The following is a 25,646-nucleotide window of genomic DNA, read 5'->3' on the forward strand; positions in this document are numbered from 1 at the left end:
TCCGAGGATGGAAGATATTTTCGCCTCACTATCCGGAGGGAAACGTTTCACCAAAATTGACTTAGCACAGGCATATCTACAGATGGAGGTTGAGGAAGCCTCTCAAAAGTATCTCACGATAAACACACACAAAGGCCTGTACCAGTACAATTGACTGGTTTTCGGAGTGGCATCAGCCCCGGTTATCTGGCAAAGAGCTATGGAGCAAGTCCTGCAAGGGATTCCGGGGACTCAATGCTACCTAGACGGCATCCTTGTAACAGGAGAAAACGACAATGAGCACCATGCCAACTTGGAGCAGGTGCTCACGAGGCTGAGAGAACAGGGCCTACGAGCAAATCGCCCCAAATGCGAATTTTTCCAGAAACAAATATCATATTGTGGCCATGTCATTAACGAAGAAGGGTTGCATAAGTCACCTGAAAAAATTGAAGCGGTCGTAAAGGCCCCAGCACCTGAAAATGTCTCACAATTAAGGTCGTTCCTGGGATTAGTAAATTACCATCATAAATTTTTACCAAACTTGTCGACGGTTCTGCACCCGCTTAACGCATTGCTACAAATGGGAGTAGTTTGGAAATGGAGCGAAGACTGTAAACGTGCCTTCCATAAATGCAAAGGCTTGATCACGTCCAGGGAAGTGTTGGCTCATTACAACCCATCACTGCCAATCAGACTGGCGTGCGATGCATCTCCTTACGGCGTGGGAGCGGTATTATCGCATAGATTCCCTGATGGCTCGGCGCGGCTGATAGCTTTTGCGTCACGCTCATTGAACTCAGCTGAGCATAACTATGCCCAGATCGACAGGGAGGCACTTAGCCTGGTGGTGTGGGGGGTGAAGAAATTCAACCATTACCTACACGGACAAAAGTTTACCTTGTTGACTGACCATCAACCCCTCGTCTCCATATTCAACCCTAAAAAGGGCGTTCCCATTATGACAGCGCAAAGGCTACAGAGGTGGTCCCTTTTCCGAGGGGCACACCAATATGACATAGAGTACAAAGGAACAAAACAGCATGGGAATGCTGACGGGTTATCGCGCCTACATATTGATTGGACTACCCAAATTAGTAAAAATTCTGAGGAGGAGGAATTCCTGGAATGTTTTCGGGACGGTTATCTGGACCAATATGTCGAGGAGCCGACTCGAGATCAGGCCATTTTAGACTGGGTATTGTGCAATGAGAAGGGACTTATCAGCAATCTTCTTGTACGAGGCCCCTTGGGTCAGAGCGATCATAATATGATCGAGCTCTCAGTCGAGATGGAGAGTGAGGAAATTGAATCAGAGACTAAGGTCCAGAACTTAAATAAAGGGAATTACGAGGGTATGAGACGGGAATTGGGTAAGATTGATTGGGTGGTGTTTCTGGGGGGATTGACAGTGGAGAGACAATGGCAAGCATTCAAAGATAGAATGGAAGAATTCCAGAACATGTTTATACCGGTTTGGCATAAAAATAAACCTAAAAAGGTGACTCAACCGTGGATAACGAGGGAAATTAGGGACAGCATAAAATCAAAAAAAAGGGCATATCAACTGGCAAAAAAAAGCACCAGACCGGAAGATTGGGGGCAGTACAGGATACAGCAAAAGAGGACAAAGGGATTAATCAGGAAGGGGAAAATAGAATACGAAAGTAAACTTGCAGCAAACATAAAGACAGACTGCAAAAGCTTTTATCGGTATATCAGGAGGAAAAGACTGGTAAAATCCCAAGTCGGTCCCTTGCCGTCCGATTCGGGAGAATATATAATGGAGAATAAGGAAATGGCAGAACAATTAAACTCATACTTTGGTTCTGTATTCACAAAGGAGGACACAAATAACCTCCCAGGAATATCGGCAAACATAGGGACTAATGAGAGGGAGGAGCTGACAGAAATTAGTATCTCTAGGGATATGGTGTTGGGTAAGTTGAGGGGACTGAAGGCCGACAAATCCCCGGGGCCTGATAAACTACATCCTAGGGTACTTAAGGAGGTGGCCCTGGAGATAGCAGATGCTCTAAGGATCATCTTCCGGAACTCCATTGACTCGGGAACAGTACCCGTGGATTGGAGGGTAGCTAATGTTACCCCAATATTTAAAAAGGGGGGTAGAGAGAAAGCAGGGAATTATAGACCAGTAAGCCTTACATCGGTTGTGGGCAAAATGCTAGAGTCCATTATTAAGGATAAAATAGCGGAGCACTTGACAAATGGGGAAAGGATCGGACAGAGTCAACATGGATTTACAAAGGGTAAATCGTGTTTGACTAATCTGCTGGAATTTTTTGAGGAAGTAACTGGTAAAATAGATGGGGGAGAGCCAGTGGATGTGGTGTACCTTGACTTCCAGAAAGCCTTCGATAAGGTTCCACACAAAAGATTATCATGCAAAATTAAGGCTCATGGAATTGGGGGCAAAGTATTAACGTGGATAGAGAACTGGCTGGCGGATAGAAAACAGAGAGTTGGAATAAACGGCTCATTTTCGGAGTGGCAGGCAGTGACCAGCGGGGTGCCGCAAGGATCTGTCCTGGGACCCCAGCTGTTCACAATATATATAAATGATCTGGATCAGGGAATTGGATGCAATATTTCCAAATTCGCTGACGACACTAAACTAGGAGGAGGGGTGGGCTCTGATGAGGATGTCAGGAGGCTACAGTGCGATTTGGACAGGTTGGGGGAATGGGCGGATACGTGGCAGATGCACTATAATGTGGATAAATGCGAGGTTATCCACTTTGGGGGTAAAAACAGGAGGGTAGATTATTATCTAAATGGCAATAGATTGGGAGATGGGGAAGTGCAGAGGGACCTGGGTGTTCTTGTGCACCAGTCACTGAAGGAGAGCATGCAGGTGCAACAGGCGATTAAGAAGGCAAATGGTATGTTGGCCTTCATATCAAGGGGGTTCGAGTATAGGAATAGGGATACCTTACTACAGCTGTACAAGGTGCTGGTGAGACCGCATCTGGAGTATTGTGTACAGTTTTGGTCGCCCCATCTGCGGAAGGATGTTCTTGCCATGGAAAGAGTGCAACGGCGATTCACCAGGCTGATACCTGGAATGGCGGGAATGACCTACGAAGAGAGATTAAATAGTTTGGGCTTGTACTCACTTGAGTTTAGAAGATTGAGAGGGGATCTCATCGAAACATATAAAATTATGGCAGGCCTGGACAGGCTGAATTCAGAGAGAATGTTTCCAATGGCCGGGGAGCACAGAACCAGGGGCCACAGTCTAAAAATAGCGGGCAAATCATTTAAAACAGAGATGAGGAAGAATTTCTTCACTCAAAGAGTGGTGAGCCTGTGGAATTCCCTGCCACAGAGGGCTGTGAAGGCTAATTCAATAAATATTTTCAAGAGAGAATTGGATATATTTCTGAAGGCTAAGGGGATTAAGGGTTACGGAGAAAAGGCGGGGACGGGGTACTGAACTGGTAAGATCAGCTATGATCTCAGACGAAGATCAGCCATGATCTCATTGAATGGCGGAGCAGGCTCGAAGGGCCGAATGGCCTACTCCTGTTCCTATCTCTATGTTTCTATGTTTCTACCGTTGCCAACGGTGGAAGAGGCGCCTACAGTGGACCCAGTGGAGATATTCCACTCGATCATGGTGGAATGTCTACCGGTGACAAATTCTACCATTGAAAAGGAAACGCGAAATGACCCGACTCTCTCACGAGTCTATGATTTAATGGTGAAGGGATGGCCAGCACATGGCGAACCACTGTTGCCAGCATTCTCGCAAAGAAGAGAACAGCTGTCAGTGTGCCGAGGAACCTTGATGTGTGGATCCAGAGTGGTGATTCCACCCAAACTCAAGGATAGAGTGCTAAAGGTGCTTCACGAGGGGCATCTGGGTGGAGTGAAAATGAAGAACTTAGCCACAGCATTTGTGTGGTGGCCAGGTATCAATGGAGACATCGAAGAAATGACCAAGAGCTGTCTAGGATGCCAGAAGGTCCAAAACTCCCCACCACAAGCCCCTCTACATCCATGGGAGTGGCCCTCATCTCCATGGCAAAGGGTACATATCGACTTTGCTGGTCCATTTATGGACTCAATGTTCTTAATCGCGGTGGACGCACACTCCAAGTGGCCGGAGGTAATAAAGATGTCCTCCACCACCACGGAAAAAACCATCACAGTATTAAGGACCATATTTACCAGGAATGGGCTGCCTGAACAGATCTGTTCTGATAATGGACCGCAATTTGTATCCGAAGAATTCAGGAAGTTCTTAAAAAACAATGGGGTTAAGCACTACACGTCCGCCCCATACCATCCCACCACCAATGGACTGGCTGAAAGGTTTGTCCAGACCTTCAAGAAGGCCATAAAGGCCATGGGTAATGAAGACATAAATCTACAACATAAGGTAGATAACTTCTTGTTTGCGTACAGGAATGCAACACATGTGGTTACAAACCAAACCCCCGCCATGATGTTTTTCAATAGAAGACTAAGATGCCGGCTGGATTTGGTCAAGCCAAACGTCAGGAGGGACGTAGAGAACCGGCAATTTCATAGCATGAATGAAAGGCCAACTAGAACCTTCCAGATAGGTCAACCAGTTTTGGCCCAGGACTACCGTACCGAGAAATGGCAGCCTGGAACTATTTGCACACAACTAGGACCGCTGATGTATACCGTGGACATTGGAGAAAGCATAATAAGGTGCCATGCTGACCAGATCATAGAGTTATCCGAAAAAGGACAACCTACACCACAACTCTATATGCCTAGTGATGAAGCAGAGATACCCATCGTATCTACCTCCGATCCGGTGATACTGGAACCAGATGAACCCGACGCTAGCATTGAAGCCGAATCGACCTTGCCAAAAGAACCTACTACACCACCGAGGCGTTATTCGGACCGAGTCAGGAAGCCTCCAGAGAGACTGAATTTGTAATTGATTAACTTCAGCAAATGTGTATATTATTGTTCTTGTAAAAATGTTATTTAATGATTACTTAAAATGTTATGTACTATTTATCTAAAAGGGGAGGAATTGTAGTGTATGTACCTTTAAGAGGAACTCTGTTTTTGATGCCCCTGTATACTGTAGTACCAGTAGTGACCACTCGGGTATATAAGCCTGTGTAGCATCTTGTGTTGTTAGTTCACCTCCAGACTTTGTTCAGTAAACACTTGTTAAATCAACTCCTGCATTCCGTGTCTCCATTAACACACGGATCTAACAAAGCCCAATGAGATAGTAGTGTCGGAAGGCATTCAGAAGATGGGTGGAAGGATTGGGTCTAATGGTGGGATAGTTGGTGTCCTGGGGAGAGTGTTTGCTCAGGAGAATCTCTCCTCAAAACGTTCAACCGTGGTCTTCCTCATCATCCTCTTCTTCCTTGTCCCCTTCTTCATCTTCCTCCCCTACTTTTTTTAATACTTTTTTTTTTGACCTGGAGCCTGAAATTTACAAGCAACGACAATGCCCTCAAAGTGACATCAGGAATTTACATGCAGCTACAATTATTTAATTTTCCTATTTAGATCCCTCGAAAAGTGGCCTCAAAGGGATAGGCTGATTCATAAAGGGTCTGACTCCACGCTACCTCTACAACCTCCTTCAGAGTTACTTCCCTTCCCATACCTTTCGGTCTTTTGATGCTGGACTCTTGTGCTTACCCCCTTTGCACCTGCATTGCTGGCAGGGCTTTCGTCCACTTTGAACTCCCTAGAACTCCTTCCTTAAACCCAATCTCTCTATTGCTCTCTCCACCTTTAAAAAGCTTCTCAAAATCCATTTTTTCAACCAAGCCTTCAGTCACCCTTCTTAAACTCTCCTCAGCTTGGCTTTCTGTTACTATTATTTCTCTATAAAGTGCCTAAGGGACGTATTGTATGGTAAAGGCACCATGCAAATCTAAGTTACTGTTGAAAATGTCACACTCTGCTCCAGAATGTAAATGATTATGACAGGTTATCAACTAATATAGATTTCCCTTTTAAAAAAGAAACACAAACACATTTACGTGAGAATTGTGCATTTTCCTCTTACGCTGAGAAAGTCCTTTAAACCCTGAAGCAAGGCTTGGACTACGCCCAGGTGTAATAGTGGCATTACAGTTTCCAAGGTTTCACTTTTCATTTATTTAAATGGGTTTCAAAGTAAGATGCGGTCCAATTCTCATCTCCCTGCACAGACTCTCTCGGGGTTTCTGTCAGCAGCATGTGCAGCTACATAGTTTTGAATTAACTACGCTTTGCACTACATGTACAGTGCTGCTTGTGTCATTGCTTTCCCCATTAGCCAAGGTCTCATACAGGCTTCAGCAAAGCACCCATCAAAGGAGCAGTGGGATTATTTTGTCACTCACCCTAGGGCTGGATTCAGATTTTAGTCTCAGGAGCTGAATGTCTAATGACTTTCTTACACTGATGTGTTTTTAAACTGCTGCTCTAAGTGAAACATGGATGCATTTCTTTCTATCACTGCCTGTCTCTCTCGATTTGTTTTCCTCCCTTCATTTCCAGCTCTGTCTTCCTTTCTCTCGTGTGAAAGATTTGTGAGTAGTTGTTAAGATAAAATTAAGGCTCTCCTGAACAGTAAATGCGTAACAGACCGGGAAGAAGCAGCTCAGGTGGGCTTATTAAATGTAAAATGCAGACAACGCTGGAAAGGAATGCATCGCCAAATTAGTCATACTGAGAAAGGCCACTGATGAGTCAAACAGACCAGACAGGTCCCAAACGGATCTGTCATGTTTCACTGATTAGCAGTGACAGTCATTCATTTATAATAAAAATGTGACCTATTTTTATACATGTCACGCAAATTAATGCGGCTCTATTTTCTTAAATGAGTTTGCAAACTGCATCACTCTTTGTGATCATAATTCCCACTCCTAACATTTCCTCGATGTTGGCTGTCCTAATCACAAGTTTGACTCCTGGGTTGTGCTGAGTCAGATGGTCTCAGTCAGGGTCGCAGAGAGAGCACTATCTTTGGCCTCAGTACCTCTGAACTAGGAAGCGGAATGCAAAATGATCACTGGGATTGCTACCCTGGCTGTTTTCCAATGATCCCAGCTGGAATGTGTATGCACCTAATTATCAGCTTCAGACAAGATTAGTCTCAGTAATGGCCCTCATAGTCAAATAGCCTCTTGATACGATAAGATAAAATTTTGTGCCGTTTTTCACTTCTGGTGCAGAGCAGAACGAAGAATCAGGTACGGAGGTCAATGCAGCCAATTCACAGTGCTCCCGATTTCCCGGTGATCAAAATTACCATTGATCACTGGGAAATCAGGAGCACCTCGAATCAGGTGTGCTGACCCTCACACCCGAATTCTCCAATCTACACTCTGTGCCAGGAAGCAAGCCTTGCATGATTTACCCTTTATCTCTGAGCTCATACCTAAAGAATGGGCTAGTTGATGAGGCACCACAGAGCTGGTAATGCCTGTAGAACCGTAACTCAGTATGGGCTAAAAATTCAGTTTGGGGTGCCCAGCTCGCCTGGGCGCCGGAATTACTGCTGCGCGCGGAGCCACTTGCACCAGCGGGATATTCAGTTTCAGCGCCCCAAGTGGAAGCCGGCCGCTAAACAAGGGTTTCGGCGCCCCGCTTGGGGCGCTGAAACTGAATATCGGCGCGCAAAGTGCCGCAACGCCACCCGCTGCGGCACGGCAGCCTGCGGTACTGCAGGCCTTCCTCCCACTCTTAAGGGGGAGGTGCCTGCAACAGCGCGATCCCCGCTCGCGAGTGCCGGCAAATGAGCCCGGCACCAAGGAGAAGTGCCGGGCTCTCGGGAAACAGCTGGCAATGCCGCGGGGGGGGGGGTGTAGGAGGCCGGGGACGGAGGTGCGGGCAGGCGGCCACCGAAAAAGCGGCCGGCCGCACCTCCACCTTAACTCGCCCCACTACCGCCACAGGTAGGCCTCTGTGTACCGGTCGCTGTTTGCGGCCGGCGCGGAGGAGGCGGCAGCGACCAAATATGGCCAGCGGGGAGATAGCGGGGCGCTGCGCACACCGATGACGTTATTGGTGGCGGCGCAGCGCTACAGGCTAACGCCGCCATTAGCGCCCCGCTAAACATCGCGGTAGGTGTGGCCAGTGGCGCAAAAGCCCTCTTTGGGCGCTAACTGGTGGCGCAGGCCACTGAATTTCTAGGCCCGTGAGCCTTAAGTGGAGAAAAGGGAAAGGTTATAAACTGTGAGGGAGGAGAGGGGAAACTTTCATCATTAGGGCAAAGTGGTAGCTTCTAAAAAAAAATTGTATCAACAATCCTGCTGCCTCTGATCACAATAGATTTCAAGAAATGTAGTACAGAAACAGACTGGCCCAGATTCATATCTCAGCCATAAAGCCATGAGCTAGATATTCAGAAACTCTTGGGAAGTGAAGACAGAATACAAATTACTACAGAGTGTTAGTTACTCTGTTACCAAGCAAAGCTGAACCGATGTAGAAGGAAGGTTATAATATCATTCAAATGCTTCTGGTACACCTCTTAAAGCCTCAAAGGCCTCCTATTCAGTTTATAACGTGGTTTATCAACCTGCCAGTTGCAGAATATACCTCTGTGGTTTGGAGGCATGCCTGGGCTATCTTTCATTGGCACATTTGCCTCATCTGCTACAAAATTAACTTGGCAACACCAGTGGTTTTACATTAATAAGGCCATCAGAGCTTCTCTAATGACCTCAGACACAGTGCTATATTTGTGCGGAATAAGTGAGGTCTGTTTGTATACTTGAGGAAAGCACCTGCTCCAAGTTCCAACTGTGCTCAGCGTTAAAGTGGCAAGATGCTCATGGGATTGCTTCAATTTACAGTTAATAACCAAGCTATATCGAAAAATCAGCAGCTATTGTGCGCCATTATAAACACAAAATCATTTATTTTGCAGACACTTTTTAGTACTTCTATGGATACAGTAACCTAATGATTATGATATTAGACTAGCAAGCTAGAGGTCATGGGAGAAATTGAGTATAGCCCCGTTTGGGGTGCCAGCCTCGCCAGGGCGCTAATAGCACCCCGGAAACATTCGCGCCCCTGCACCAGGAATTGAGTGGTTGCGCCCCAAAGGGAAGCGTGGCGCTACTGGAGGCGCCCTGCCTCCCTCTTGGGGCGCTGCGAGTGAATATCGTGGCGCTACGTGCCGCAGCGCCACACGCTGCGGCACGTCGCGCTGCAGAATTGCAGGCCTTCCTCCCCTTCTTTAAGGCGATAACGGGTGGTGCAACCTACTGAATTTCTCCCATGAGCTCAATTCCCATCATGGCAGATTGGAGGTGGGCAAGGTGGGGGTTTCACAGTCCAAGGAGGCCTGGATTGCAAACTGATGGGGGTTGGAGGACATGCAGCTGGCCACCCACACCAAGGGCTCATGGAAAGGCAGACAGAAAGCTCATCCCTCACATTGCAAACTGAATTTAAACAGGTGCTACAATGTGTTCCGTCGCACAGTGTGACACAAGGGCCCGATATTTACAGGGTGGGAGCCGGGGCGTGTCAGCAGGCTGGAAACCTGGAGATAGAGGGAAGGCGGAGGTCCGGCCAAATTTAACAGCAGGACCTCATTAGAGCTTTTCACGCCGTTTCCCCCCCTGTAGCCAGCCAGATTGCGCGGCTGGCTGGCTGCCGGGTCAGAAAGCCTACGGTACAAGGCAGCAGCCGGGGACCATTGGAAACGGTCTCAGGCAATTGAGAAGATCGGAGGTTGGTGGGTTGGGATCTGATTGTGGCGGAGAGGAGGGAAGGAAAGATCATGGTGGTGTAGGGTTTGAAAAATTCTGCAGATTTCCTCAAACCAAGAAGTAAAGAATATTGGGCCGAAAAGGGGCTTAAAGTTAAAACCCCAGGATTTTGGTTATTTTAAAAAGGACATGTGCAGGCCTGTGGAAGGCTGTGACAAAAGGGGTTGGGATGGGCCTCTGTAAAACAAATGGTTTGAGTATTGGCATAGGCCAAACTGTCTGGGAATGTTCTGGGCTGTCTCAATCAGTTCACATAAATGACAAAAGGCCTACGGAAGAACAGTTCCCGCCAAAATTACAGAGCCATCAAGAATATGCATAATGCAGTACATGTCACTGATCAACAAAAGGGACCCTGACCCCAGCAGGAGAAAACAAAACTTACTAATCGGACCAAAGATTAAACAGGCATTAAAAGCCAATTTGGGTTTCGACGGACCATCCGAAAACTAGTTTACACCAACTTAAGTCAATTAAAAATAGATGGGACCAGCTCAGAACTCGTTAAAAATGTCAAAATTATTACTGTTAACGAGCCCGCCAAAATTTACAATGGGCCAGAGAAGATTTGGCGGGCAGATAAGCAAGGCCTCAAACGGTATAATTGGGGCCTGCTTTTTCAGTTAAGACAGTGTAGTGGGTGGCGGGTGTGGCGCGTGCACCCAGTCAGTTATGCCCTGACTGTTTGTGAGCGGTTCGAATCGCTCCCACACCCCTGGGTTCTAGACACCGGACTTAGGTACAGGCAGTGATACAGAAAACTCGAGTAGGCAGGTGGTTTGGATGCAAGCAAAACCAACATTTTATTGAACAGAGAAATTAATACAGTCTTTAAAGGAAGTTATCATTATAACATTATAGGCAAATACCAATAACTATACTTATGCAGGGAATGGGGAACACACGGCACATCGAGGGAAAACAATTATCTTAACAATCCCCTTATCCTTATCCCACCCCTATACCTAACTAGATTAAGTATGAGGGGTCAGAATTCATGCTCACCAATCCAAAGATAAAAGCCAACTGTTAACGAGTGCAAGTTTTGAAGTCTGGGTTTCGGTCCTTCTAGGTATCTCGTCGCCACGTGGTCCTCAGGGGTGCGGTGCTGGGTCGGCCACTGCGGCACACCCTCTCCCCTCCGCTACCATCGTCATCTCATCTCGATGGGTTCTCCTCTTCTTCTTCCTCGGGTGATCGTCGGCGGTAACGTTACGTCGATGAGACGATTAGCAGTTTTTACTGCTTAGATTTCACTACCCATCCTTCGAACACCAGCATATTCGTTATGGTGTGGATACCTGCGTTTATTTGCAGTGTTCAAGGTGTTTGTCTTCACCATCCTTAAGGACTTTCTTCCCCCAAGCATCAGCTTATAACTAGGCGCTTAGTTTGAATTCATCGATAAGTTTTTCGCTGCCCTGCTCTGCTCTTATCGAGTTATTATCGTCTTCTTCGTCTCCACTCGTCTCATCTCATCGGACAACTATACAAGTCCTGGGCTACCTGCTCAACTTCATCTCGCCCCTTTTTCTGCGGCCTGGGCGTCCTAGATGGCTGTGGACTTGGGCCTCGCTCCCCTTCCTAGCAGTTGGTATGGTGTCTATGGCTACTGAAAACCTGCTCCGGGAAGAGAACGCACCACGAGGGCAGGGCACGAGTACGAGCGGCAGCCCAAGAGGCCGGAGCCACGAGAGCAGGGTCAAGGGCAAGAGCAAGAGCGCAAGAGACAAGAGAGCGATTGCTACCCGGGGCCTTCAGTTATACCTTTTTCGAAAACCCTTATCTTTGCGCCAAATCAGGTTAGTTCTTTGTCTTTAACTTGGCAGGTTAGTTTAAACAATGGTAGCAATCTATACTGACAGTTTTTAGATGGCCGGTAATCGCAGTTACCGGTCCAATAATTGACTTGTATTGTCCTGAGAGTTCCTTGATGGGCTTGTCCAACCTTGATGGCTGTGTTAATCTGTTTTCGATAATGTATGCAGACTGTTTGATGGCTTTAACTATAGGCCTCACTGAATTTAGATCTGTCTCCAATTAGGTCTTATACATAAATCAAAGCCCTGTCTCATTCCAAAATACAAAGTCTCTCTTCACAGAAAGCCTGCAGCCTTAGTTTCGATTTCTCCCAAGCTCTCTGCGCTGCAGAATTCATTTTGGAAACCCACAGGCTTTCTGCCATGAGGCATGGACGCCATCTTGGGTACCCTTTTTAATTTAAAATGTCCAGACAGGGTCCCTTTTATTAATAATAACCTTCGTGGAGATGCAGAAATTTTGCTTGAGGTATCACATTTTAAAGTGAGCAAAACTTTTCTGACCCTCCATAGTCAACCTTCCCCTGTAATTATCTATCTAATATACCCACGACACATGCACTTCCCATTCCGTGAAAATGTAGTGTACATCAGCATACAGAGAGTAAAATTACAGACTTTACACACACATCCAAGCATGGAGGGGGTCTAACACCCCTGCACCACTTGGTACACATACTTTTATTAAACCGTGTTGCAACATAAACAAAAGAAAACCTTTAATTGAAAAAAAAAACAACAAATAGAAACAACACTTCTTTAATTGAAATACAGGGAAAAAGACTTAAACCTGTGTATCTTCCTCCACCTTTACATAATGGCCTAGAAATTCAGTAAGGCGCTGCCAGCTTTGCGCCCAGTTACCGCCTAAAGAGGGCTTCTGCGCCAATACAGGAGTTTGCGCTGATATTCAGCGCAGCGGTAATGGTGGCTGTAGCCGTTAGCGCTGCGCCGGCACCGATGATGTCATCGGTGTGCGCAGTGCCCCGGTTCTGCCCCGATACCGGCCCGATCCCCATATTTAGTTGCGTCCGCCTCTTCCGCAGCGGCCGCAAACAGCGACCAGAAAACGGGGCCGTACTGTAGCCTTAGTGGGGCACTTTAAGGTGGAGGTGCGGCCGGCTGCTTTTTCAGCGGCCGCCTGCCCGCACCTCCTTCCCCGGCCTCCTCCACCCCCCCACCGCGGCATTGCCGGCTGCTTTCCGCGAACCCAGCACTTCTCCGTGGTGCCGGGCTCATTTGCCGGCACAATCCAGTGGCGATCTCCCCATGGCAGGCACCTCCCCCTTAAGAGAAGGAGGAGGCCTGCAGTACCGCAGCCTGCCGCTCCGCAGCGGGTGGCGCAGTGGCGTCTAGAGCGCTGAAATTCAGTTTCAGCGCCCCAAGCGGGGGCGGGCACACCCTGGAATAGCGCCCGGTTCTGACTTGGGGCGCAAAAACTGAATTTCTGACGGTCGCAACTGGCTCCGCGCCCAGCGCTAACTTTTGGGCGCTAGCCAGCTGGCGGGGCCATAGTGAATTTCTAGGCCAATGTTCTTTCCAAAAGCTCTGGTTTCAGAATTCTGACCACTGACCTCTCCCCTTACACTGAATGCAAACTAGATACAGCACTATCCCTAACTGGCAAACCATGAGAATGTGGGAAGCCAGTCTGATCCACGAAGGGACCTCTATATTACTGAAAAGGTTCCACCAGGGTGGAGTCACAATATCCAATTTCTTAGTCCCTATCTCTACTGTTCTCTGCTCGAGAGTGTAAAAATGTTTCTGTGAAACTATAACGGCCTTTAGAATTTTGGTCAAATGTTCAGGGAGAGGGGGAATTTCATAGCCAAAGTGCGCTACGTACTTTTGCAAGTTCGTAAAATTCTCCTTCACAGTGAGGTGAACCGTGGAGGGTTCAGGAATGGGGACAATTTGTTCCTGGGCCACTTGAACTTCTGCCTCGGGTTTAAAACAGAAACTGTTGTCACTGACCGGACACCAGCTATGCTGTCCATGCTGGTAGTGGGACGTGCCGGTGGTGACACAATATGTCCCACCCCCTATATATGCTACCTGCGGGGGAACATGGCCTTGTGCCATTGCCTCCATGGTACAATTTATAGGCTTTGCGTCAGCAGCTCTGAACACACACTGCGATCTTGAAAAGGCATTCAAGTGCTGGGGACACAGGATTGTGTGTGCTCCCCAGCTCCGGCACCCTGAGAGTTCAGTAACTGTCAAAGCGTGCTCCCACTTAATGACGTAAGGCGGGACCGCTGTGAAACGAATGTGTGCACCCCCTTGAATGACTCCAATGTTCTCTACCCTGTATACCGGCGTGGGTCGGGCTGTCCTACCCATGACCGGCATCCTAACTACTACTCCCATGATTGTGTGGTTGGACCGCCCACAATCCACGGGGACTGGATAGGCTTCAGAGGCTAGCTGGAATTGGCACGGGCTCAATGCATTCTCTAAAGAGTGGAGGGCTGCGAGGTGCTTGTTGCTAATCCAGGAGGGGACCAAACCTTGTTTTAAATCCTCCAGGTTACTGCGGCCCTCGCCCAGTAACCACGCCCCGTATAACATGCACACCTCATTCTGCGCAGCCTGGTCAGAAGCATTTCTGTCCTCTCTTATGAGAGCATTTACTGTCTTTGCATGCTTTTCCAACTCGGCTATGATCTCCTTTAAATGGACCGTCATGGCCTGGTCCTCATGCAACTCCAAGCCCACTACCTTGTTCTCATCCAGTAATATCCTTTTTAATTGTGTTTTTAAACTGTTTATCTGGGTCTGCAGCTCTATGTCATCCAAGATGTTGATGACAGAGGACCCAGTATTAAACGCAGTAAAAACATCATTCCATAGACCCCTTCTTTGCATCCCTGGGTTACCCAAAAATTCTCGGTGTGTCGTGTAGAGTTCAGTCTTGTCCACGTGGGCAAAATCGAACTCGTAAAACTTCTTGAACATGTCCTTTAATAGGGCCTGGTATAACTGCTCTGTTTCTTTGGGGCACCACTCCGGTAAATGTACCTCCGTGAGATTTAAAATCGCGGAGCCCAATGTAGTGTATGTGCCTTTAAGTCAGAACTACTTTTACAGCTCCTGTATACTGTAGTACCGGCAGTGACCACACCGGTATATAAGCTTTGCGCATTCCTCTGTACCCCCAGTCTTGAGACTACCCTCCTCCAGTAAAGACCTGTTTATTGTTGATGTACAGCATCCGTGTGATTATTTTATAACAGCATACCCTCTGAATCACGGATCCAACAGTGGTGACGAGTGTCAATTCGAATCTACCTGCAACATAAAAAAAAATAGTCGAGGCCAGGAACACGGGCGTCGGCCACGAGCAACCGCCCAGCCGTCAGGCAGAGATTGAACTTCGCAGGGGAGGTTGTGGCGAGCCGGGCTTAGTTCCCCAGCCACGACGAGCAGCTAGAGACCGACGACAGGTCCAGCGCAAACCCTTCCCGAGCAGCGGCGGCTGGAGCCGACCGACGGTGGAGAGAAAGCCGAGCAGCGTCGACGGGGTAAGACAAAGGGTGAAGAGTGCAGGGCACAGCCGGGGGTTGAACACCGAGCGGCGTTGAGAAAAACAAAACAAACCGGAGAGAGAGAGGGTAAAGAAACAGCTGGGTTCTAGACTGAGCGGCGTCGAAAAAAATTAAAAAAAATAAAAAGAAGAACGCGCAGAGCACAGCCAGGGCTCACGGGCTGAACAGGGTCCGCGGGGTGAAGAAAGGGGAGTGCGGGAGACGCCATTGAGCCGCGGAGAAGAAGGAAGAGCGCAGGAGACGCCATTTTTAGAAGCCGCAGCGGAGAAGAATGGCGAGCTCGGGAAGGAAGGAAAGCGCGGGAGACGCCATTTTGTGCCAGCGGAGAAGAAGGGGAAGCGCGGGAGGCGCCATTTTTGACAGTTAACTCACACCCAAGGATGTCGAAGAGTGGCAGTATCTCTACGTTCTACAATGAAGTCGAAGATTGGGTGACATATGTGGAACGTATTGAGGTGTACTGCAGGGCAAATGAAGTGCCAGGTGCTAATAAAGCACTGGTTCTGTTAAATTCCATGGGTGCAAAAACTTATGGGTTACTGCGAAATCTAATAACCCCAGAGAAGCCGGTAAACAAGAAATTTGAAAGCATAGTAGAAATCCTACATGACCACTTAAACCCCACACCGCTGCTGATAGCAGAACGATTTAAGTTCCATAAAAGGAACCAACACAAAGACAAAAGCAATGCTGAGTACCTAATGGAACTGCGGAAGCTATCGAAACACTAACAGTTTGGAGCGGGACTACCAGATATGTTAAGGGACAAGTTTGTGTGTGGGCTACAAAGTGAAGGAACCCAGAAATGGCTTCTATCAGAAAAGGATCTTATGCTGGACAAAGCTTTCAGTATAGCAGTATCACACGAAGCAGCTGCAAGGGGCGCTGCAGAGATACAACGGAGACCGCAAGAATACGGCACCAATGAAGTGTCCTATGGAACAGGGAAGTGCTATCGCTGCGGCAGAACAACACATGACCAGAAAGACTGTTGTTTCAAGGACCAAGTGTGCAGACAGTGTGGGAAAGCAGGACACATAGCAAGAGTCTGCAGGTCTAGGAAGAAAACCAACAGTAAGAAATCTCCACAGGAGAAGTACAAAAAGGTACACCAGGTGATGGACAGTGGTTCAGACGAACAGAAAAGTGACACAGACTCCGGAAGCAAGGAGCTGGGTTGTCTGAAACTACATAAGGTAACAGAAATGGAGGATCACCAGACTATCTGGGTTACACTCAAGATAGACGGAGTCCAAGTGAAAATGTAATTGGACACAGGGTCAGCTCTAACAGTCATAAATCAAAGAGACTACAAGCAGCTATTTTCATACATACCCTTGAAAGCTACAGAGATTGTCTTGAAGATGTATACGGGGCAAAAAGTCTACCCCAAAGGAAAAATAAGGGTGAAAGTGACATATAAAGGCCAGGAAATACCTAAAATGGATATATATGTATTGCCAGATGGAGGACCATCACTGCTAGGACGTGAATGGATCCGGAAGATACAATTAGATTGGCATTCCATACAGGCACTGAAGGTTGAGGCCAAAAAGGATGACGACGTCACACCTGGACGACTGTCAAAAATGCTAACCGACTCAAAAGAAGTGTTCCATGAGGGACTAGGAACACTAAAAGGAATAACAGCAATGATTAAAATAGAGGATAATGCAAGCCCAAAGTTTCTGAAGGCCAGACCAGTGCCTTATGCGATCAGACCAGCTTTTGAAGCAGAGCTGGAAGGGTTGGAACGTTCAGGAGTACTGTCCAAAGTGGACTGGAGCGAGTGGGCTACACCCATCGTTCCTGTAATGAAGAGGTCGTTGAGTAATACGCCTGGGGAACCAAAGAAGGTCCGCATCTGTGGGGATTTTAAGGTGACAGTGAACCCAATCCTTCACACGGTACAATATCCGCTTCCACGAATTGAGGATATTTTCACCTCGCTATCTGGAGGTAAACGCTTCACCAAAATTGATCTAGCCCAGGCGTACTTGCAAATGGAGGTAGGAGAAGCTTCGAAACAATACCTTACAATCAACACTCATAAAGGTCTCTACCAATACAACCGGCTGGTGTTTGGAGTAGCCTCGGCTCCGGCTATCTGGCAAAGGGCGATGGATCAGGTCCTGCAAGGGATTCCAGGGACCCAGTGTTATTTGGACGACATCTTGGTCACGGGCGAAAATGACGGTGATCACCTCGCCAACTTGGAGAAGGTGCTCACCAGATTAAAGGAGTATGGGCTATGAGCTAATCGCCACAAGTGCGAGTGTTTCCAGAAACAGATCTCGTATTGTGGCCACGTCATCAATGAAGAGGGGTTACACAAGTCCCCTGACACGATTGAGGCAGTAGTCAAGGCTCCAGCACCGGAAAATGTGTCATAACTGAGGTCGTTCCTCGGGCTGGTAAACTACTACCACAAGTTCTTACCAAATTTGTCTACGATATTACACCCACTGAACACCCTACTGCAAACAGGGTTACTATGGAAGTGGGATGACGAACATAAACGAGCTTTCCAGAAGTGTAAGGAATTGATCACATCAAAAGAGGTGCTGGCCCATTTCAACCCAGCACTACCAATTCGGTTGGCATGTGATGCATCACCCTATGGTATTGGAGCGGTTCTGTCGCACAAATTCCCAGACGGGTTGGAGAGGCCAGTCGCCTTTGCGTCTCGGTCACTAACCTCAGCCGAGCGCAGCTACACCCAGATTGACAGGGAGGCCCTCAGCCTAGTATGGGGAGTAAAGAAATTCAACCACTATCTGCATGGGCAGAAGTTCACCTTGCTGACTGACCACCAACCACTTGTCTCCATCTTTAATCCTAAGAAGGGCGTTCCAGTGATGACTGCACAGCGGTTACAAAAATGGTCCCTGTTTCTAGGGGCGAATCAATATGAAATAGAATATAAAGGCACGAAAGAGCATGGGAACGCTGATGGGCTATCGTGCCTGCCACTGCCTACGGTGGAGGAAGCATCAGCAGTGGACCCTATCGAGATACTTTATTCGTCAATAATTGAACAATTGCCAGTAACAAACGCGGATATAAAGAAGGAGACCCAAAATGATCAGACGCTGTCGCGGGTATATGAATTGACGGTGAGGGGATGGCCAACACATGGCGACTCACTGTTGCCAGCATTCTCATCCAGAAGAGAACAGCTGTCAGTATGCCAGGAGACAGTGATGTGTGGATCCAGAGTGGTGATTCCACCCAAGTTAAGGGAGAGAGTGCTAAATGAGCTACATGAAGGTCATTTGGGGGGAGTGAAAATTAAAAGCCTTGCTAGGGCTTATGTGTGGTGGCCGGGAATCGATCAACAAATTGAAGACCTAACTAAGAGCTGCTTAGGATGCCAGAAGTTCCAAAATGCACCACCACATGTTCCTCTACACCTATGGGAGTGGCCCTCCTCTCCATGGCAACGGGTGCATATTGATTTCGCTGGTCCATTCATGGACTCAATGGCATAGAAATTCAGTATAGCCACTTTTGGGGCGGAAAAGTCGGGCGGCCGCTAAAGTTTGCGCCCGGCGCAAAGTCGAGGCCATTTCGGAAATATTCAGTAGCTTCGCCCTAAGAGTTTGCTCGAGCGCTAAAACTGGCGTTATACAACTATCTTTAGGCGCAAAGCCGGCGGTGCTGAGCTAAACCGCCGAGGCCGGGCGCAGCGCAGGTGCGGTCATTTCTTGATTGACAGCAGACACCCTGGCGCCGGCCAGCTCTTAAAGGGGGAAGGGTCGAGTTCGTCTGCTGCCACGCCCTGGACACTGCAGCCCTCCAGCTAGGCCTAAACACTGCTGCTGAACCGAAATAGCGCCGGGAAAGATGCAGAAGGCCCGTGAACGAGCGCAGCGCTTCACTGGCCATGATTTGAGGGTGCTGGTTAGGGCTTTGGAGAGGAGACGCAAACTCTTGTTCCCGGGCAGTGGCAAGAAGCCTGCCACCAGCGTCTACAGGAAAGCCTGGAGGGAGGTCGCCCACAGGGTCACATCCAACAGCGAGGTCCCCAGGAACGCTGTCCAATGCCGGAAAAAGTTCAATGACCTCACAAGGATTGTCAGGGTGAGTCCCCTTTCCAGTGTCCTCCTCATCCTTGCATGTGCACCTCACATTATGGGCAAAGGGACCTCAAAGCCCTAATGGCCAGCCCTCATCCAGCAGCTATGGGACTGGCATGAACATCAATTGCACATTCTGCACTTTACACACTGGCCAAGCTATTCGACCATGGGAGGCAGTGCACACAAGATCAGGGCACCACACTGGCCAAGCTATTCGACCATGGGAGGCAGTGCACACAAGATCAGGGCACCACACTGGCCAAGCTATTCGACCATGGGAGGCAGTGCACACAAGATCAGGGCACCACACTGTACTTAGAGGCCGTCCTTTCTCTTGCAGGCCAAGCTGGCACACAATCAGAAGAGCCGGACTGTGACCAGGGGAGGCCGTCCCCAGATCCAGCAGCTCAGTGACCTGGAAGAGCGCGTGGGTAGCCTCATGGGTGCCCGGGTGATTGGCCCCATTGCATCTGGAGATGCCGACCCTGTTCTGGGCACCAATGATAAGGACATCACCTTTTGGACCTCTCTGTTCCACTTGCGCTTCAGATCTACATCCTTTGCCACTGTCCGACCAATGCGCTGAATGCCACCACTCATGCCTCCCTCGCTGACGCCCTCTCCTCACTCTAAAGCTACTCTTGTGCCTTCCTGCTTTCAGATGGTGAGGAGGAGGTCCCTGAAGCTGCCAGTGACAGCCCCTCGGAAGAGGAGGAGGAGGAGGAGGAAGAGGAAGAGGAAGGCGGCCCATCAGGGGAACCCTCAGCCGCGCCAGGGGATGCCAATGGAGGGGACATGCCTTCCCTGGAGGAGAGCCAGGGGGAAGTGTCGGAGGGGAGTGTAGCTCCTGTGCCCAGTGGCGTGCAGCAACGCGGGAAGGGTCGGGCAGCTCGGCGGCCTTCTTCCCAGAGGGGGGAAGGGTCGCAGGGGAGTGTAGTTGCTGGGCCCAGTGGCATCCAGCAACGCGGGAAGGGTCGGGCAGCTCGGCGGCCTTCTCCCCAGAGGGAGAGTCCGGCCTCCAGTCCGGAGACGGTCCTTGCCAAGGAGGTGCGCCTCCTCGATCAAATGTCCATGGACTCGGATTGCCGGCACACCGAGTTCATGGGGGTTGTGGCACGGTTGCCTGAGGCCATCGAGTCCCTGGCTCATAGTGTGGCCGATTTCGGCGCCTCACAGGCCAGGAGTTTCGAGCAATTCGAAGCAGCACACGCCGCGAGTCGGGCCGAATTCGGGGCAGTACAGGCCGCGAGTCGGTCCGAATTCGGGGCAGCACAGGCAGCGAGTTGGGCGGAATTCGGGGCAGCTCACGCAGCGAGTGGCCAGGTGATCAGTGGTGCCGTGCAGTCACTGGCTGGTCTGATGCGGGCACAGACCAGGGCAGTACGGGCACTCACTGCTGCCACACTCGCTGTGTCAGCCAGGCATCGCCAGGGCACCCGCCGCGCTGCAGCAGCACAGCGGTCTGGCCTTCAGCAGATTGCTGCGCATGCTGCAGTGCTGGCCCGGGCGAGTGCCAGTGTCTCAGGCGAGCAGCGAGCGCCTGCCATCAGCCAGCTTGCCCCCATTCCTGCAGCCGCCACTGCCACTCCCCCAGTGGAGCTGCGACGAGCTGCTGCAGAGACTGCTGCTGCCCAGCCACAGCTGCAGCAGTCACCAGCCGGCCCCTCAAGGGCCAGAGCTCGTCTAGGCCGACCCCCAAGGGCATCTGCCATCATGCCATGTGCCCCTCAGGAGCCTTCCCCCAGCCTTGCAGCAGCCACTGGGCACACTTTGAGGAGGAGCAGCAGGGCGGCCAGGGGCCGCAAAAGGCTGGACAAGGAATCGCCCTCGCGGGCCACAAAGTAGAGGGTGTGGGCAAATGTGTTTTTATATGGGGATGGTTGTTTTTATGTGGGGATGGTTGTTTTTATATGGGGATGGTTGTTTTTGTAAGGCCGAGGATGAAGGCCATTTTTGTGGAAATGTTTTGTTATTCCTCCCCAGGTTGTGGGAGTGAGTCATGTGTGTGACTGTTTTTTGGGGGTGTTGTCTGTTTTTGGGTTTCATGTGGGAAGGGCCCTGAGTTTGTTCAATAAAGCATTTTATTTATTCAGCTTGTCCATGTTTGATGTTTGAAGTGGTTGTTGCCTTAACCGGCTGAGGGCTTGCGGAGCGGCTGCATTCAGGTCCCTTCATTGCCACAAGCCATTCCCTGACAGGGGGCCTAGAAGTGACTTCAATAAGCCGCCGACGGGCGGCCCTTGGACCTTGTGCCTCCCTCCTGGGCTGGTACTCCTCCTCCTCCTCCTCCTCCTCCTCCTCATGCTCCTCCTGCTCCTCCTCCTGAGGTGGTGCTCCAGCGTGAGGTGGCAGTGCCTGAGTCCTGCGGATAGCCAGGTTGTGCAGCATGCAGCAAACGACCACGACCTGGGAGACTCTCTCCGGCGAAAACTGCAGAGATCCGCCGGAACGATCCAGGCAGCGGAACCGTTGCTTGAGGACGCCAATCGTTTGTTCTATGATGTTCCTAGTGGCTTGATGGCTTACGTTGTATGCCTCCTCAGCAGGGGTCCTGGGCGCACGGAGTGGGGTCATTAGCCAGGTACACAAAGGATAGCCTTTGTCCCCGATAAGCCATCCTCTTGGGGGAGGCTGTGCCTGGAACATGTCAGCCACAGTAGTCTGTCGCAGGATAAATGCATCGTGGCTGCTGCCTGGAATGCGGGCATTGACAGCTAGGATGCGCTGCCTGTGGTCACACACCAGCTGTACATTGAGGGAATGGTAGCCCTTCCGGTTGCGGTAATCCTCGGCATTGTCGATAGGTGCCCGCAAAGCCACATGCGTGCAGTCAATGGCGCCCTGCACCATGGGGAAGTCCGCGATCCTTGCAAATCTGACTGCACGCTGCTGCTGCCTCTCCAGGGTCATGGGGAAGGAGATGAATTGGTGTCTCCTTCTGAAAAGGGCATTGGTCACCTGGCGGATGCAGCAATGCACGGCGAACTGGGATATGTTAGCAATGTCCCCAGCAGCGGCTTGGAAGGAGCCGCTTGCATAGAAGTTCAGAGCCACCGTGACCTTCACTTCCACCGACAGAGACGTCCTGCACCTCAGCTGGGGACGCAGATCTCTGTGAAGCAGCTGGCAGATCTCTGCAACCACCTCCCTTCTGAAGCGCAGCCTCCTAACACACTGCGCGGCAGGCATGGTGAGATAGGACACCTGCTGGCGGTATTCCCTGACTGGGTAAGGCCTACGTTGCCGACGCCTGTTGCCCCCTCTGCGTCTAGCCAGGGCTGCCCCTCTCACACAGCGTCTGCGAGCCCTTCGCACATAATGCTGAAACTGAGGGTTGGCACCCCATGCAGCCCCCATAATATACTGACAAACAATGACCTCACAATGAAGGCGAATTGCCAAGCTCTGGCCTGAAGCCAAAAATACCTCTCCTATGTTGGCCAAAGCAGTAAGCTCTCTTCCTTGGTCTCTGTCCATAAATCCGTTGCACAAGAATGATTGCTGCAAAATGGCTGGCCTTTACAGTTCAGGGTAAGTGCCCTTTAATTTGCGCTCCCCACGGCCCGCATGGCCTCTGCTGCGTTCCATTTCACAGTTCTTAGGACCGCCACGCCCACATTGGGCGGCCGCGACTGAAGTTCCAGATTGGGGCGCACAAAGGGCGTTACACGAGGAAATGACGTCATAATCTGCGCGCGCAGCTGAGCGCACGCAAACACTTTGCGCCGGCGCTAAATGTCTACTGAAGTTGGGCGTAGGCGCAGATCGCGCTGCGTCCAGCCGCTAAGTGCCTAGCGCTCGAGATCTACTCCTCCTAAGGCGCTAACGGCTGGCGCACGCAACTGAATTTCTAGGCCAATGTTCTTAATAGCAGTGGATGCTCATTCAAAGTGGCCTGAGGTGATAAAAATGCCTTCAACCACTACAGAGAAAACGATTGCAGTCCTACGGACCATATTTGCCAGAAACGGTTTGCCAGAGCAGATTTGCTCTGATAATGGACCACAGTTTGTGTCCGACGAGTTCCAAAAATTTATGAGAAGAATTGGGGTAAGGCATTACACATCCGCCCCGTATCATCCAGCCACAAATGGATTGGCTGAGAGGTTCGTACAAACCTTTAAGAAGGCGATAAAGGCCATGTGCGACAATGAAATTCCACTACAGCATAAGATGGACAATTTCTTATTAGCCTACCGAAACGCGACACATGCAGTTACCAACCAGACCCCGGCCATGATGTTCTTTAACCGAAGGTTGAGATCTCATCTGGACTTGCTCAGACCAAATGTGCGAAGAAGCGTTGAGGACAAACAATTCCAGCACATCAATGAAAAGCCGACAAGGAACTTCAATGTAGGGCAACCAGTCTTGGCCCGTGAATATCGAACAGAGAAATGGCAACCCGGAACGATATGTACAAGGCAGGGGCCATTAATGTACACAGTGGATGTCGGGGAGAACATTGTGAGACGCCACGTCGATCAGATCTTAGCGTCACAGGAACGCGTCAACCCCATGTCTTGAGTACCTGGGGATGAACCCGACATACCGGTAGCATCTACTTCAGACCCAGTAGCAGTGGAACCCGATGAACTACCCGATGAAAAGGAGTCAGAATCGCCTCTGCACCAAGAACAAAAACCTCCGGAAAGGCGCTATCCCGAAAGGGTCAGGAAGCCGCCCCAAAGACTGAATCTATAAATGGACTTTTGTTATTTAATGTACATGTTGAAATGTTAATTGTTATTTGAATATTAGGGGTACTACTAATCTAAAAGGGGAGGAATTGTAGTGTATGTGCCTTTAAGTCAGAACTACTTTTACAGCTTCTGTATACTGTAGTACCGGCAGTGACCACACCGGTATATAAGCTTTGCGCATGCCTCTGTACCCCCAGTCTTGAGACTACCCTCCTCCAGTAAAGACCTGTTTATCATTGATGTACAGCATCCGTGTGATTATTTTATAACAGCATATCCTCTGAATCACGGATCCAACAGCCACCGCATATTGTACCCCCTGGTACAGCATCTGATCGGTGGGGACTAGTACCAACCCATTCCCTGGTCCCTTGGTGGTGGTGGGGCAATCTTCTCTGGATAACCTCGCCGCCTGCGCTGTGGGCTGGGGCTTACGGGGGTGGGTTACCAGCTCAGTGGCATTGACCGGGATCGGGGAGAATGGGACTGCGCACGCCTTCAGGATGGTATTCAACCTTATCCCCTCCCCAGCGTCTTGCCACTGCCGGTGGAAAACAATGGATATGCCTGCGGGGCAGACCATCTCTGACCCCCACATACAGATGTAAATCCCTTGGTCCGGTTCCCACCACTTGTCCCAACATAAACTTAGTCCTCCATGAGTCCCGGTAATTGTCCGATGGGTGTTATTACCCAAACGCTCCCATTCAACTTCAGGGTTCTCATTTCCTTGCTCAACTTTCTGAGCCTCCACCATCTATCCAGTGGAATGTGTCCTTTACACGTCAAACATATTCGCTTTCCAACGGTGAAGCTGACCCTCGTGGTAACGACTCGTACCCGGGGGCACAGGAGGGAGGCTTCCCTGTACGTGAATCCAGTCTGGTTGGAGTACTGAGACGAATTGGACCCCAACCATCCTGGCCACCTTCCCTCGTGCAAGTAGACGGCAGTCTCCTCCGTATCCCGTTCGCCGCTCCCGTCAATCGCCAGGCGTGCTGTGTCTCCTGAACACCCGTAGATGTGGGAGTCCTGGACGTCGCCCCTCCTCTCCTTACTCATTCCGATCAGGACGAATAGGATCACGATCCATTCCATCCTGAAAATCTTTCTGCAAAAGATGTAAAAACATGCAGCCAGGTCCCAAAGAGATTCTCTGGCTTGGTGAGGCATGGTTGGGTCCCGCGACCTCGACCCGAATATACATTCTCTGCAGATTTCTTATTCAAACTACCCATCACCTTATTTAACCTAAGCTAAACACCCAAACTTAAGCTAAATAATTACACCTTACTCAAAACTTAAACTTAGACTAAACTATATACAACCGCCGCTTGTGGTGTATGTGCCTTTAAGAGCAATTATGGTGTATGTGCCTTTAAGAGCCCCAGGTGTGCGTAATGCTGGTAATTGCCACTTGGGCTATATAAGCCTGTGTATTGTGTATATCCTTTAGAAACCCCCCCCAGACTTGCTTAGTAAATACCTATGAACCAACTCCTGTCTTCAGTGTCTTTATCTACACACGGACAAAAATTTACCTTGCTGACTGACCATCAACCCCTCATCTCCATATTCAACCCTAAAAAAGGTGTCCCCATTATGACGGCACAAAGACTACAGAGGTGGTCCCTTTTTCTTGGGGCACACCAATACAACATTGAATACAAAGGGTCAAAACAGCATGGGAATGCTGACGGTTTATCACGCCTACCATTGCCAACGATAGAAGAGGCACCTACAGTAGACCCAGTAGAGA

The sequence above is a fragment of the Somniosus microcephalus genome, chromosome 1 (assembly GCF_052327205.1).
Source record: "Somniosus microcephalus isolate GS21.2 chromosome 1, FLI_Smic_1.0, whole genome shotgun sequence".
Taxonomy (NCBI): Eukaryota; Metazoa; Chordata; class Chondrichthyes; order Squaliformes; family Somniosidae; genus Somniosus; species Somniosus microcephalus.